Source organism: Sturnus vulgaris, unplaced genomic scaffold (genome assembly GCF_052056855.1).
Source record: "Sturnus vulgaris isolate bStuVul1 unplaced genomic scaffold, bStuVul1.hap1 Scaffold_182, whole genome shotgun sequence".
NCBI lineage: Eukaryota > Metazoa > Chordata > Aves > Passeriformes > Sturnidae > Sturnus > Sturnus vulgaris.
In genome coordinates, this window is record NW_028276116.1 from 322,501 (window position 1) to 335,896 (window position 13,396).

Consider the following 13,396-nt stretch of genomic DNA (forward strand, 5'->3'; position numbering starts at 1 on the left):
GCCCCCGAGGCCGGCCCGAAAAAGCACCGGACGTGCTAGAGGAGACAGCGACCCGACAAGGCGGGCGCGGCCCGGACAACACCGAGGCCCCGAGGCCGGGGCGGCTCGCTCTGCAGCAGGCGGCGGCACGACAAAGGAGCGCCGTGCGCGGTGCGCGCGCGGAACGGGCTCTTTTCCCCCGTCCGTGCTCCCCCGGCCCCGCCATCGGTTCTCGTCAGCCCTCTCACTCTCTCTCGCTCTCGAGGGGGGGGGGTTTGGTTTCGTTTTCTCTCGGCTCAAGCTCGAGCCGCACCGCCGCCCGGTGCTGCTCGCGGCCGGCACCCACGGGACGCTAAACTCGGACCAGGGCCAGCGCCGGCACCTCGCGTGGTTTTAAGGACACCTTGAGTGCTCACGGGGCCACGCGGCCATCACACAGCCTGGGACGGTAAAGATGTTCCTTCCCCGGCAAGCGGAAGGAGCGACACCTCGCCTGCGACGGGAAGCGAATTGGACAGGAGACCGCCCTGCTCGAGGGACCGGACACCACCGAGACTTCGCCCGGAGGAGCCGGCCCGCCGGGGGCCCTTTCCGACGCGACCCGAAAAGCCTCATCGATCGGACGGGGACAGAAAGAAAAGCAGCCGCGGGGCAACGGGGAGCCCCCGCGGCCGCGGGTTCCTGGGACAACGGCAACGGAGCAGGGCTCCAACATGCGTGCGAGCGGGACACGTCCCCGAGAGGCCCTCCCTTGGCGCCGCCGAGCCTCCCCGACGCTCCCTAGGCCCCCGACGCCGGCGGGCCGCTTGCAACCTTCGGGATCGATCACGCAGCAGAGGAAGAGAGCGGGGGGTGCCGCCACCCGCCCGCGGGCCGCAAGACAACGGAAAACGGAGCAGCTGCCACCGACCACGCCGCGGGCCACCGGCTTTCGCCCGCCTCGCAGCGATCGGCTTCCCACCCGGAAAAAAAGCCGGGGGGAAGGGCAAGCCACCGCACCAAAAAAAAAACTAAAAAAAAAGCACGCCATGCGTCGCACGACCCGTGCTAGCCACGGGGGTCACGAGCCAGGGGTGGGGGCGAGAACGCGCCTCTCAACTCCTCCCGTAAAACCCCTCCAACCACCGGACATACGGTCTCTTTTCTCACTCGCCAACACAGCCAGCCCTTCTCTCTCGCCTTTCGCTTTCGCTTCGGTGGCGGCCCGTGACCCTTCGTCAGCGCGCGCTTCTCGGTGCCGCGGCTTAGGGCCGCGAGAGAAAAAGAACGGAGGCCGGGCGGGCACCCCCACACTGCCCCGCACACCGGCACGCTTTAATAAAAAAGAACGGAGCCGCTCGCAAAACCCAGCCCCCGCCGGCAACGGCAACCACGGCAGCCGGGGCAGGCCAGACACCACGGGCCGCCCCGGCACGGTGCCTCGATCGCGCCCGGCCGATACCGAGAAAGGGCGAGGCGCCGCCGCCCCGCCCACGACACACTCTCGGGGGCTCACTCGCTCGCTCGCTCTCTGTTGGGTTGCGGGGTCCGTCCTGGGGGGGGGACACGGCCGGCCACCGCGGCCGACCGCCGCCCCGGAAAAATTCTGCCCGCTACACGCGGGTCCCCGGCTTAGGGCCGAGGAAGGGGGACGACTTCAACAACACACGGCAGGGCCGGACACTCCCGTCACCGAGCCCCCCTTCGCAGGCAAGCAAGCGAAGCCGAGAGGCGAGGCCACACGCCCCACTGCATGTCCCCCGCTGCCCTTTCGATACGGACACAACTCTGGCAACACAGGTCGGGAGCGGGAAACGAGGCGCAGCCAACCTCGGCCAAGCGAGCCACGCCCGGGGGGCTCTCGGGGAGGGGGGCCAGGGAAAGCCCGGGCAGGCTCAACACAACCCCGGGCCGGCCCCACAGAAATCCAGCCCCGGCTGCCGGCCACCAGCGTGCACCGGGACCGACAGCCGAAGAAATGCCGCACCCGGCGAGCGGGCGGGGCCCCGGCTTAAGGCCGGGCAGAAAAGGGGCGAGGCGCCGCCGCCTCGCCCGCCACCATCCCCGGGGGAGCGAGCGGGCGCCCGGCTCCCCGTTGTCACGAAACCGGCAGCAGCCGGGCCGGAGCGGGACACACTCGCGGCTTTCTCGCCCTCTCTCTGGGCCTTTTTCTCGCTTCTCCCCCGCCTGGAACAACGCAGCCTCGCCTGGGCCGGGGGAGCGCGGTGGCTCTCGGATCGCATCGCTCTCTCTGGGGGCTTTCTCGCTTCTCCCCCGGACTGAACCCGCAGCCTCGGCCTGGGCCGGGGAGCGGCTCTCGGATCGCATCGGTCTCTCTGGGGGCTTTCTCGCTTCTCCCCCGACTGAGCACGCAGCCTCGCCTGGGCCGGGGAGCGGCTCTCGGATCGCATCGGTCTCTCTCTCTGGGCTAACCTGTCCCAGTCGAACTGGGTAAGACGGGAAGCCGGACGAAGCCACGCGACTCGCCCCGACATCGGCGGTGTTCTTCTGGCCCTGGCGACCGCACGCGCGTCCGCCCTTCTCCGCCACGGACACAGGCACGGCAACAGCCTGTGGGGATACGGCCCGTCACCTCGTTCCCATAATACGGACAGATGGGCCCGAAGCGGCGGAGGCCGGAAAGAGAACCGATGTACGTGACCGAGGGGGCGCAGTGGCGCACGCCGCCTTCTACGATGACATAGCCGGAGGCAGCGAGAAACAGCGACCCCTTGGAGTACTTCCAGGCCGGCGGCGGACAACAGGTCTACCAGCCATGAAACGGGCAACAGGTCTACCGACGGCTTGCTGCGGACAACAGGTCTACCCAGCCATGAAACGGGCAACAGGTCGACCAAGCTGCGGACAACAGGTCTACCCAGGGCATGCTGCGGACACCAGGTCTACCCACGGCTTGCTGCGGACAACAGGTCTACCCAGGCATGAATCGGGCAACAGGTCTACCAAGCTGCGGACACCAGGTCTACCCACGGCATGCTGCGGACAACAGGTCTACCCACGGCTTGCTGCGGACACCAGGTCTACCCAGCCATGAAACGGGCAACAGGTCTACCCACTCAATGCTGCGGACACCAGGTCTACCCAGCCATGAAACGGGCAACAGGTCTACCAAGCTGCGGACACCAGGTCTACCCAGGGCATGCTGCGGACACCAGGTCTACCCACTCAATGCTACGGACAACAGGTCTACCCAGCCATGAAACGGGCAACAGGTCTACCAAGCTGCGGACAACAGGTCTACCCAGGGCATGCTGCGGACACCAGGTCTACCCACGGCTTGCTGCGGACAACAGGTCTACCCAGCTGCGGACACCAGGTCTACCCAGGGCATGAAACGGGCAACAGGTCTACCAAGCTGCGGACACCAGGTCTACCCAGGGCATGCTGCGGACACCAGGTCTACCCACGGCTTGCTGCGGACAACAGGTCTACCCAGCCATGAAACGGGCAACAGGTCTACCAAGCTGCGGACACCAGGTCTACCCAGGGCATGCTGCGGACACCAGGTCTACCCACGGCTTGCTGCGGACACCAGGTCTACCCAGCCATGAAACGGGCAACAGGTCTACCAAGCTGCGGACACCAGGTCTACCCAGGGCATGCTGCGGACACCAGGTCTACCAACTCAATGCTGCGGACAACAGGTCTACCCAGCCATGAAACGGGCAACAGGTCTACCAAGCTGCGGACACCAGGTCTACCCAGGGTATGCAGCGGACACCAGGTCTACCAACTCAATGCTGCGGACAACAGGTCTACCCAGCCATGAAACGGGCAACAGGTCTACCAAGCTGCGGACACCAGGTCTACCCACGGCTTGCTGCGGACACCAGGTCTACCCAGCCATGAAACGGGCAACAGGTCTACCCACTCAATGCTGCGGACAACAGGTCTACCCAGCCATGAAACGGGCAACAGGTCTACCAAGCTGCGGACACCAGGTCTACCCAGGGCATGCTGCGGACAACAGGTCTACCCAGCCATGAAACGGGCAACAGGTCTACCCACGGCTTGCTGCGGACAACAGGTCTACCCAGGCATGAAACGGGCAACAGGTCTACCAAGCTGCGGACACCAGGTCTACCCAGGGCATGCTGCGGACACCAGGTCTACCCAGCCATGAAACGGGCAACAGGTCTACTCACGGCTTGCTGCGGACACCAGGTCTACCCAGCCATGAAACGGGCAACAGGTCTACCAAGCTGCGGACACCAGGTCTACCCAGCCTTGAAACGGGCAACAGGTCTACCAAGCTGCGGACACCAGGTCTACCCAGGGCATGCTGCGGACACCAGGTCTACCCAGCCATGAAACGGGCAACAGGTCTACTCACGGCTTGCTGCGGACACCAGGTCTACCAAGGGCATGCTGCGGACACCAGGTCTACCCAGCCATGAATCGGGCAACAGGTCTACTCACGGCTTGCTGCGGACACCAGGTCTACCCAGCCATGAAACGGGCAACAGGTCTACCAAGCTGCGGACACCAGGTCTACCCAGGGCATGCTGCGGACACCAGGTCTACCCACGGCTTGCTGCGGACAACAGGTCTACCCAGGCATGAATCGGGCAACAGGTCTACCAAGCTGCGGACACCAGGTCTACCCAGGGCATGCTGCGGACACCAGGTCTACCCACGGCTTGCTGCGGACAACAGGTCTACCAACTCAATGCTGCGGACAACAGGTCTACCCAGCCATGAAACGGGCAACAGGTCTACCAAGCTGCGGACACCAGGTCTACCCACGGCTTGCTGCGGACACCAGGTCTACCCAGCCATGAAACGGGCAACAGGTCTACCAAGCTGCGGACACCAGGTCTACCCAGGGCATGCTGCGGACACCAGGTCTACCCAGCCATGAAACGGGCAACAGGTCTACTCACGGCTTGCTGCGGACACCAGGTCTACCCAGCCATGAAACGGGCAACAGGTCTACTCACTCAATGCTGCGGACACCAGGTCTACCCAGCCATGAAACGGGCAACAGGTCTACCAACTCAATGCTGCGGACAACAGGTCTACCCAGCCATGAAACGGGCAACAGGTCTACCAAGCTGCGGACACCAGGTCTACCCACGGCTTGCTGCGGACAACAGGTCTACCCAGGCATGAATCGGGCAACAGGTCTACCAAGCTGCGGACACCAGGTCTACCCACGGCTTGCTGCGGACAACAGGTCTACCCAGCCATGAAACGGGCAACAGGTCTACCAAGCTGCGGACACCAGGTCTACCCACGGCTTGCTGCGGACAACAGGTCTACCCAGCCATGAAACGGGCAACAGGTCTACTCACGGCTTGCTGCGGACACCAGGTCTACCCAGCCATGAATCGGGCAACAGGTCTACCAAGCTGCGGACAACAGGTCTACCCAGCCATGAAACGGGCAACAGGTCTACCAACTCAATGCTGCGGACACCAGGTCTACCCAGCCATGAAACGGGCAACAGGTCTACCAAGCTGCGGACACCAGGTCTACCCAGGGTATGCAGCGGACACCAGGTCTACCAACTCAATGCTGCGGACAACAGGTCTACCCAGCCATGAAACGGGCAACAGGTCTACCAAGCTGCGGACACCAGGTCTACCCACGGCTTGCTGCGGACACCAGGTCTACCCAGCCATGAAACGGGCAACAGGTCTACCCACTCAATGCTGCGGACAACAGGTCTACCCAGCCATGAAACGGGCAACAGGTCTACCAAGCTGCGGACACCAGGTCTACCCAGGGCATGCTGCGGACAACAGGTCTACCCAGCCATGAAACGGGCAACCGGTCTACTCACGGCTTGCTGCGGACAACAGGTCTACCCAGCCATGAAACGGGCAACAGGTCTACCAAGCTGCGGACACCAGGTCTACCCAGGGCATGCTGCGGACACCAGGTCTACCCAGCCATGAAACGGGCAACAGGTCTACCAAGCTGCGGACAACAGGTCTACCCAGCCATGAAACGGGCAACAGGTCTACCAAGCTGCGGACACCAGGTCTACCCAGCCTTGAAACGGGCAACAGGTCTACCAAGCTGCGGACACCAGGTCTACCCAGGGCATGCTGCGGACACCAGGTCTACCCAGCCATGAAACGGGCAACAGGTCTACTCACGGCTTGCTGCGGACACCAGGTCTACCCAGCCATGAAACGGGCAATAGGTCTACCAAGCTGCGGACACCAGGTCTACCCAGGGCATGCTGCGGACAACAGGTCTACCCAGCCATGAATCGGGCAACAGGTCTACTCACGGCTTGCTGCGGACACCAGGTCTACCCAGCCATGAAACGGGCAACAGGTCTACCAAGCTGCGGACACCAGGTCTACCCAGGGCATGCTGCGGACACCAGGTCTACCCACGGCTTGCTGCGGACAACAGGTCTACCCAGGCATGAATCGGGCAACAGGTCTACCAAGCTGCGGACACCAGGTCTACCCAGGGCATGCTGCGGACACCAGGTCTACCCACGGCTTGCTGCGGACAACAGGTCTACCAACTCAATGCTGCGGACAACAGGTCTACCCAGCCATGAAACGGGCAACAGGTCTACCAAGCTGCGGACACCAGGTCTACCCACGGCTTGCTGCGGACAACAGGTCTACCCAGCCATGAAACGGGCAACAGGTCTACCAAGCTGCGGACACCAGGTCTACCCAGGGCATGCTGCGGACACCAGGTCTACCCAGCCATGAAACGGGCAACAGGTCTACTCACGGCTTGCTGCGGACACCAGGTCTACCCAGCCATGAAACGGGCAACAGGTCTACTCACTCAATGCTGCGGACACCAGGTCTACCCACGGCTTGCTGCGGACAACAGGTCTACCCAGCCATGAAACGGGCAACAGGTCTACCAAGCTGCGGACACCAGGTCTACCCAGGGCATGCTGCGGACACCAGGTCTACCCACGGCTTGCTGCGGACAACAGGTCTACCAACTCAATGCTGCGGACAACAGGTCTACCCAGCCATGAAACGGGCAACAGGTCTACCAAGCTGCGGACACCAGGTCTACCCAGGGCATGCTGCGGACACCAGGTCTACCCAGCCATGAAACGGGCAACAGGTCTACTCACGGCTTGCTGCGGACACCAGGTCTACCCAGCCATGAAACGGGCAACAGGTCTACTCACTCAATGCTGCGGACACCAGGTCTACCCAGCCATGAAACGGGCAACAGGTCTACCAACTCAATGCTGCGGACAACAGGTCTACCCAGCCATGAAACGGGCAACAGGTCTACCAAGCTGCGGACACCAGGTCTACCCACGGCTTGCTGCGGACAACAGGTCTACCCAGGCATGAATCGGGCAACAGGTCTACCAAGCTGCGGACACCAGGTCTACCCACGGCTTGCTGCGGACAACAGGTCTACCCAGCCATGAAACGGGCAACAGGTCTACCAAGCTGCGGACACCAGGTCTACCCAGGGCATGCTGCGGACACCAGGTCTACCCAGCCATGAAACGGGCAACAGGTCTACCAAGCTGCGGACACCAGGTCTACCCAGGGCATGCTGCGGACACCAGGTCTACCCAGCCATGAAACGGGCAACAGGTCTACCAAGCTGCGGACACCAGGTCTACCCACGGCTTGCTGCGGACAACAGGTCTAACCAGCCATGAAACGGGCAACAGGTCTACTCACGGCTTGCTGCGGACACCAGGTCTACCCAGCCATGAATCGGGCAACAGGTCTACCAAGCTGCGGACAACAGGTCTACCCAGCCATGAAACGGGCAACAGGTCTACCAACTCAATGCTGCGGACAACAGGTCTACCCAGCCATGAAACGGGCAACAGGTCTACCAAGCTGCGGACACCAGGTCTACCCAGGGCATGCTGCGGACACCAGGTCTACGCAGCCATGAAACGGGCAACAGGTCTACCAAGCTGCGGACACCAGGTCTACCCACGGCTTGCTGCGGACAACAGGTCTACCCAGCCATGAAACGGGCAACAGGTCTACTCACGGCTTGCTGCGGACACCAGGTCTACCCAGCCATGAATCGGGCAACAGGTCTACCAAGCTGCGGACAACAGGTCTACCCAGCCATGAAACGGGCAACAGGTCTACCAACTCAATGCTGCGGACAACAGGTCTACCCAGCCATGAAACGGGCAACAGGTCTACCAAGCTGCGGACACCAGGTCTACCCAGGGTATGCAGCGGACACCAGGTCTACCAACTCAATGCTGCGGACACCAGGTCTACCCAGCCATGAAACGGGCAACAGGTCTACCAAGCTGCGGACACCAGGTCTACCCACGGCTTGCTGCGGACAACAGGTCTACCCAGCCATGAAACGGGCAACAGGTCTACTCACGGCTTGCTGCGGACACCAGGTCTACCCAGCCATGAAACGGGCAACAGGTCTACCAAGCTGCGGACACCAGGTCTACCCAGGGCATGCTGCGGACACCAGGTCTACCCAGCCATGAAACGGGCAACAGGTCTACTCACGGCTTGCTGCGGACACCAGGTCTACCCAGCCATGAATCGGGCAACAGGTCTACCAAGCTGCGGACAACAGGTCTACCCAGCCATGAAACGGGCAACAGGTCTACCAACTCAATGCTGCGGACAACAGGTCTACCCAGCCATGAAACGGGCAACAGGTCTACCAAGCTGCGGACACCAGGTCTACCCAGGGTATGCAGCGGACACCAGGTCTACCAACTCAATGCTGCGGACAACAGGTCTACCCAGGCATGAATCGGGCAACAGGTCTACCAAGCTGCGGACACCAGGTCTACCCACGGCTTGCTGCGGACACCAGGTCTACCCAGCCATGAAACGGGCAACAGGTCTACCCACTCAATGCTGCGGACAACAGGTCTACCCAGCCATGAAACGGGCAACAGGTCTACCAAGCTGCGGACACCAGGTCTACCCAGGGCATGCTGCGGACACCAGGTCTACCCAGCCATGAAACGGGCAACAGGTCTACCAAGCTGCGGACACCAGGTCTACCCAGGGCATGCTGCGGACACCAGGTCTACCCAGCCATGAAACGGGCAACAGGTCTACTCACGGCTTGCTGCGGACACCAGGTCTACCCCGCCATGAAACGGGCAACAGGTCTACCAAGCTGCGGACAACAGGTCTACCCAGCCATGAAACGGGCAACAGGTCTACCAAGCTGCGGACACCAGGTCTACCCAGGGCATGCTGCGGACACCAGGTCTACCAACTCAATGCTGCGGACAACAGGTCTACCCAGCCATGAAACGGGCAACAGGTCTACCAAGCTGCGGACACCAGGTCTACCCAGGGCATGCTGCGGACACCAGGTCTACCAACTCAATGCTGCGGACAACAGGTCTACCCAGCCATGAAACGGGCAACAGGTCTACCAAGCTGCGGACACCAGGTCTACCCAGGGCATGCTGCGGACACCAGGTCTACCAACTCAATGCTGCGGACAACAGGTCTACCCAGCCATGAATCGGGCAACAGGTCTACCAAGCTGCGGACACCAGGTCTACCCAGGGCATGCTGCGGACACCAGGTCTACCCAGCCATGAAACGGGCAACAGGTCTACTCACGGCTTGCTGCGGACACCAGGTCTACCCAGCCATGAAACGGGCAACAGGTCTACCAAGCTGCGGACAACAGGTCTACCCAGCCATGAAACGGGCAACAGGTCTACCCACTCAATGCTGCGGACACCAGGTCTACCCAGGGCATGCTGCGGACACCAGGTCTACCAACTCAATGCTGCGGACAACAGGTCTACCCAGGCATGAATCGGGCAACAGGTCTACCAGGCTGCGGACACCAGGTCTACCCACGGCTTGCTGCGGACACCAGGTCTACCCAGCCATGAAACGGGCAACAGGTCTACCAAGCTGCGGACACCAGGTCTACCCAGGGCATGCTGCGGACACCAGGTCTACCCAGCCATGAAACGGGCAACAGGTCTACTCACGGCTTGCTGCGGACACCAGGTCTACCCAGGCATGAATCGGGCAACAGGTCTACCAAGCTGCGGACACCAGGTCTACCCAGGGCATGCTGCGGACACCAGGTCTACCCAGCCATGAAACGGGCAACAGGTCTACTCACGGCTTGCTGCGGACACCAGGTCTACCCAGCCATGAAACGGGCAACAGGTCTACCAAGCTGCGGACACCAGGTCTACCCAGGGCATGCTGCGGACACCAGGTCTACCAACTCAATGCTGCGGACAACAGGTCTACCCAGCCATGAAACGGGCAACAGGTCTACCAAGCTGCGGACACCAGGTCTACCCAGGGCATGCTGCGGACACCAGGTCTACCAACTCAATGCTGCGGACAACAGGTCTACCCAGCCATGAATCGGGCAACAGGTCTACCAAGCTGCGGACACCAGGTCTACCCAGGGCATGCTGCGGACACCAGGTCTACCCAGCCATGAAACGGGCAACAGGTCTACCAAGCTGCGGACACCAGGTCTACCCAGGGCATGCTGCGGACACCAGGTCTACCCAGCCATGAAACGGGCAACAGGTCTACTCACGGCTTGCTGCGGACACCAGGTCTACCCAGCCATGAAACGGGCAACAGGTCTACCAAGCTGCGGACACCAGGTCTACCCAGGGCATGCTGCGGACACCAGGTCTACCCAGCCATGAAACGGGCAACAGGTCTACTCACGGCTTGCTGCGGACACCAGGTCTACCCAGCCATGAAACGGGCAACAGGTCTACCAAGCTGCGGACACCAGGTCTACCCAGGGCATGCTGCGGACACCAGGTCTACCAACTCAATGCTGCGGACAACAGGTCTACCCAGCCATGAAACGGGCAACAGGTCTACCAAGCTGCGGACACCAGGTCTACCCAGGGCATGCTGCGGACACCAGGTCTACCAACTCAATGCTGCGGACAACATGTCTACCCAGCCATGAATCGGGCAACAGGTCTACCAAGCTGCGGGCACCAGGTCTACCCACGGCTTGCTGCGGACAACAGGTCTACCCAGCCATGAAACGGGCAACAGGTCTACCAAGCTGCGGACACCAGGTCTACCCAGGGCATGCTGCGGACACCAGGTCTACCCAGCTATGAAACGGGCAACAGGTCTACTCACGGCTTGCTGCGGACACCAGGTCTACCCAGCCATGAAACGGGCAACAGGTCTACCAAGCTGCGGACACCAGGTCTACCCAGGGCATGCTGCGGACACCAGGTCTACCCAGCCATGAAACGGGCAACAGGTCTACTCACGGCTTGCTGCGGACACCAGGTCTACCCAGCCATGAAACGGGCAACAGGTCTACCAAGCTGCGGACACCAGGTCTACCCAGGGCATGCTGCGGACACCAGGTCTACCCAGCCATGAAACGGGCAACAGGTCTACCAAGCTGCGGACACCAGGTCTACCCAGGGCATGCTGCGGACACCAGGTCTACCCACGGCTTGCTGCGGACAACAGGTCTACCCAGGGCATGAATCGGGCAACAGGTCTACCAAGCTGCGGACACCAGGTCTACCCAGGGCATGCTGCGGACACCAGGTCTACCCACGGCTTGCTGCGGACAACCGGTCTACCCACGGCTTGCTGCGGACAACAGGTCTACCCACTCCAAGCTGCGGACACCAGGTCTAACTACTCCATTACGCGGACAACAGGTCTACCCACTCCATGCGGCGGACAACATGTCTACCCGCTCCATGCTGCGGACACCAGGTCTGCCCACGCCGTGATGCGGACCACAGGTCTACCTTCGCCATGCTGCACGCAGCCCGGGTCGCACCGGAGCTAGGTAGACCCGGTCGCCGCGGCCGTCGCAGCGCCCTCGCCCTCGACGGCGGACCCACGCCGCCGGTCCCGGAGGCGGGTAGACCTGGTCGCCGCGGCCACGGCGGCCGCCCATCCCGGAGCCCAGTAGACCTGGCCGCCGCGGGACCGGCCAAGTTTCCCGGAGTCGTGTAGACCTGGTCGTCGCGGCCACGGCCGCCGCCGCTGCGCCTTCGCCGGCGACGGCGGTCCCACGCCACCGGCCCCGGAGCCGCGTCGACCTGGCCGCCGCGGGACGGGCCACGTTTCGCGGATCCGGGTAGACGAGGCATCCTTGTACCATCTCGGAGCCGGGGAAACCCCACAGCCTCTTAACGCTCCGGAGCCCAAGTGCTCCAGCAGCCTTGCCCCGCCCGGCAGAATCGATTTCAAGACCAAGACATATTTTCGACAACATTTTATTTCATCATTTCATTTCATTTCTTTTCATTTCATTTTATTATTTTATTTTATTTCGTTTTGTTTTGTTTTGTTTTGTTTTGATTTGATTTGATTTGTTTCATTTCCTCTTTGCCTTTTTTGAATGATTGCCTCTTCTATTTACTCGGAAAGAAAATCTTTTCCGGAAAACAAAACTCTTGCCAAATCTTATTTGTGATCCCTTTGGGCCCACAGCCGAGCTGACGGAGGGCCTGTGCCCGGTTCTCGCCCTGCTGACACACTGACCCCCCCAAACGGCGTCCTCCCTACCCCACGCCTCCTCCCCCGTCCCCCAGAGACCCTACCTACAGAGCCCCCCCCCCCACAAAACAGAACCTCACGGGCCGCAGCACAGCCAGGGGAAGCACGTACGTGCAGCGAAACTCGGCCCAAAGCCGCCGCGCCCTGGCACAACTCGCCCTGCCCCTTCCCGCCCCACGGAGGCGGCTGCATCGAGGCGACCGGCGCCGCCGTCGGCAAGCGGGTGGCCGCTTTCGGGCCGGTTCTTCCGCGGAAGGTCTGCAGAGCTCTTGGGGCCTCGGCGCGGGTTTGGGGGGCCGTGAGGGCTCGCTGTCGAGGCGCCCGGGGCCGGCACGAAGCCGCCTGCCCTCTCCCTGTCCCTGCCCCGTCTTCCGCAGCCACCCATTAACGCTGGGGGCGAGCCCGCCCTCCGCCATCAACCTCCCATGCAGCGCTTTCAGACTTTCCCCGCCCCTGCCCATTGTCGGCTGGGGGCGCCCTGCCCCCCGCCGTCAGCCTCCCTGGCAGCGCTTTCAGACTCTCTCGGGCCCCTGCCCATTGTCGGCTGGGGGCGCCCCGCCCCCCGCCCTCAGCCTCCCTGGCAGCGCTTTCAGACTGCCTCGGGCCCTGCCCATTGTCGGTTGGGGGCGCCCCGCCCCCCGCCCTCAGCCTCCCTGGCAGCGCTTTCAGACGGTCTCGTGCCCTGCCCATTGTCGGTTGGGGGCGACCCCGCCCTCCGCCATCAGCCTCCCTGGCAGCACTTTCAGCCTCTTCCTGCCCCCGCCCACGGTCCCACCGGGCAGTTTACACGGCGGCGGCGGGAGGCTGATGCCGAGGTCGGCAGGCGGAGAGCCTGGTGCACAAGCAGGGATGGCGGCGGGATGATTGGCGCCGTCTGTCCCTGGTCAAAGAAGCTCTCTGTTCAGCTTTCTCGGAGCCTTTTGCTTTGGTGGCGTTCCTTCCTCCTCCGCCCCGGCGCC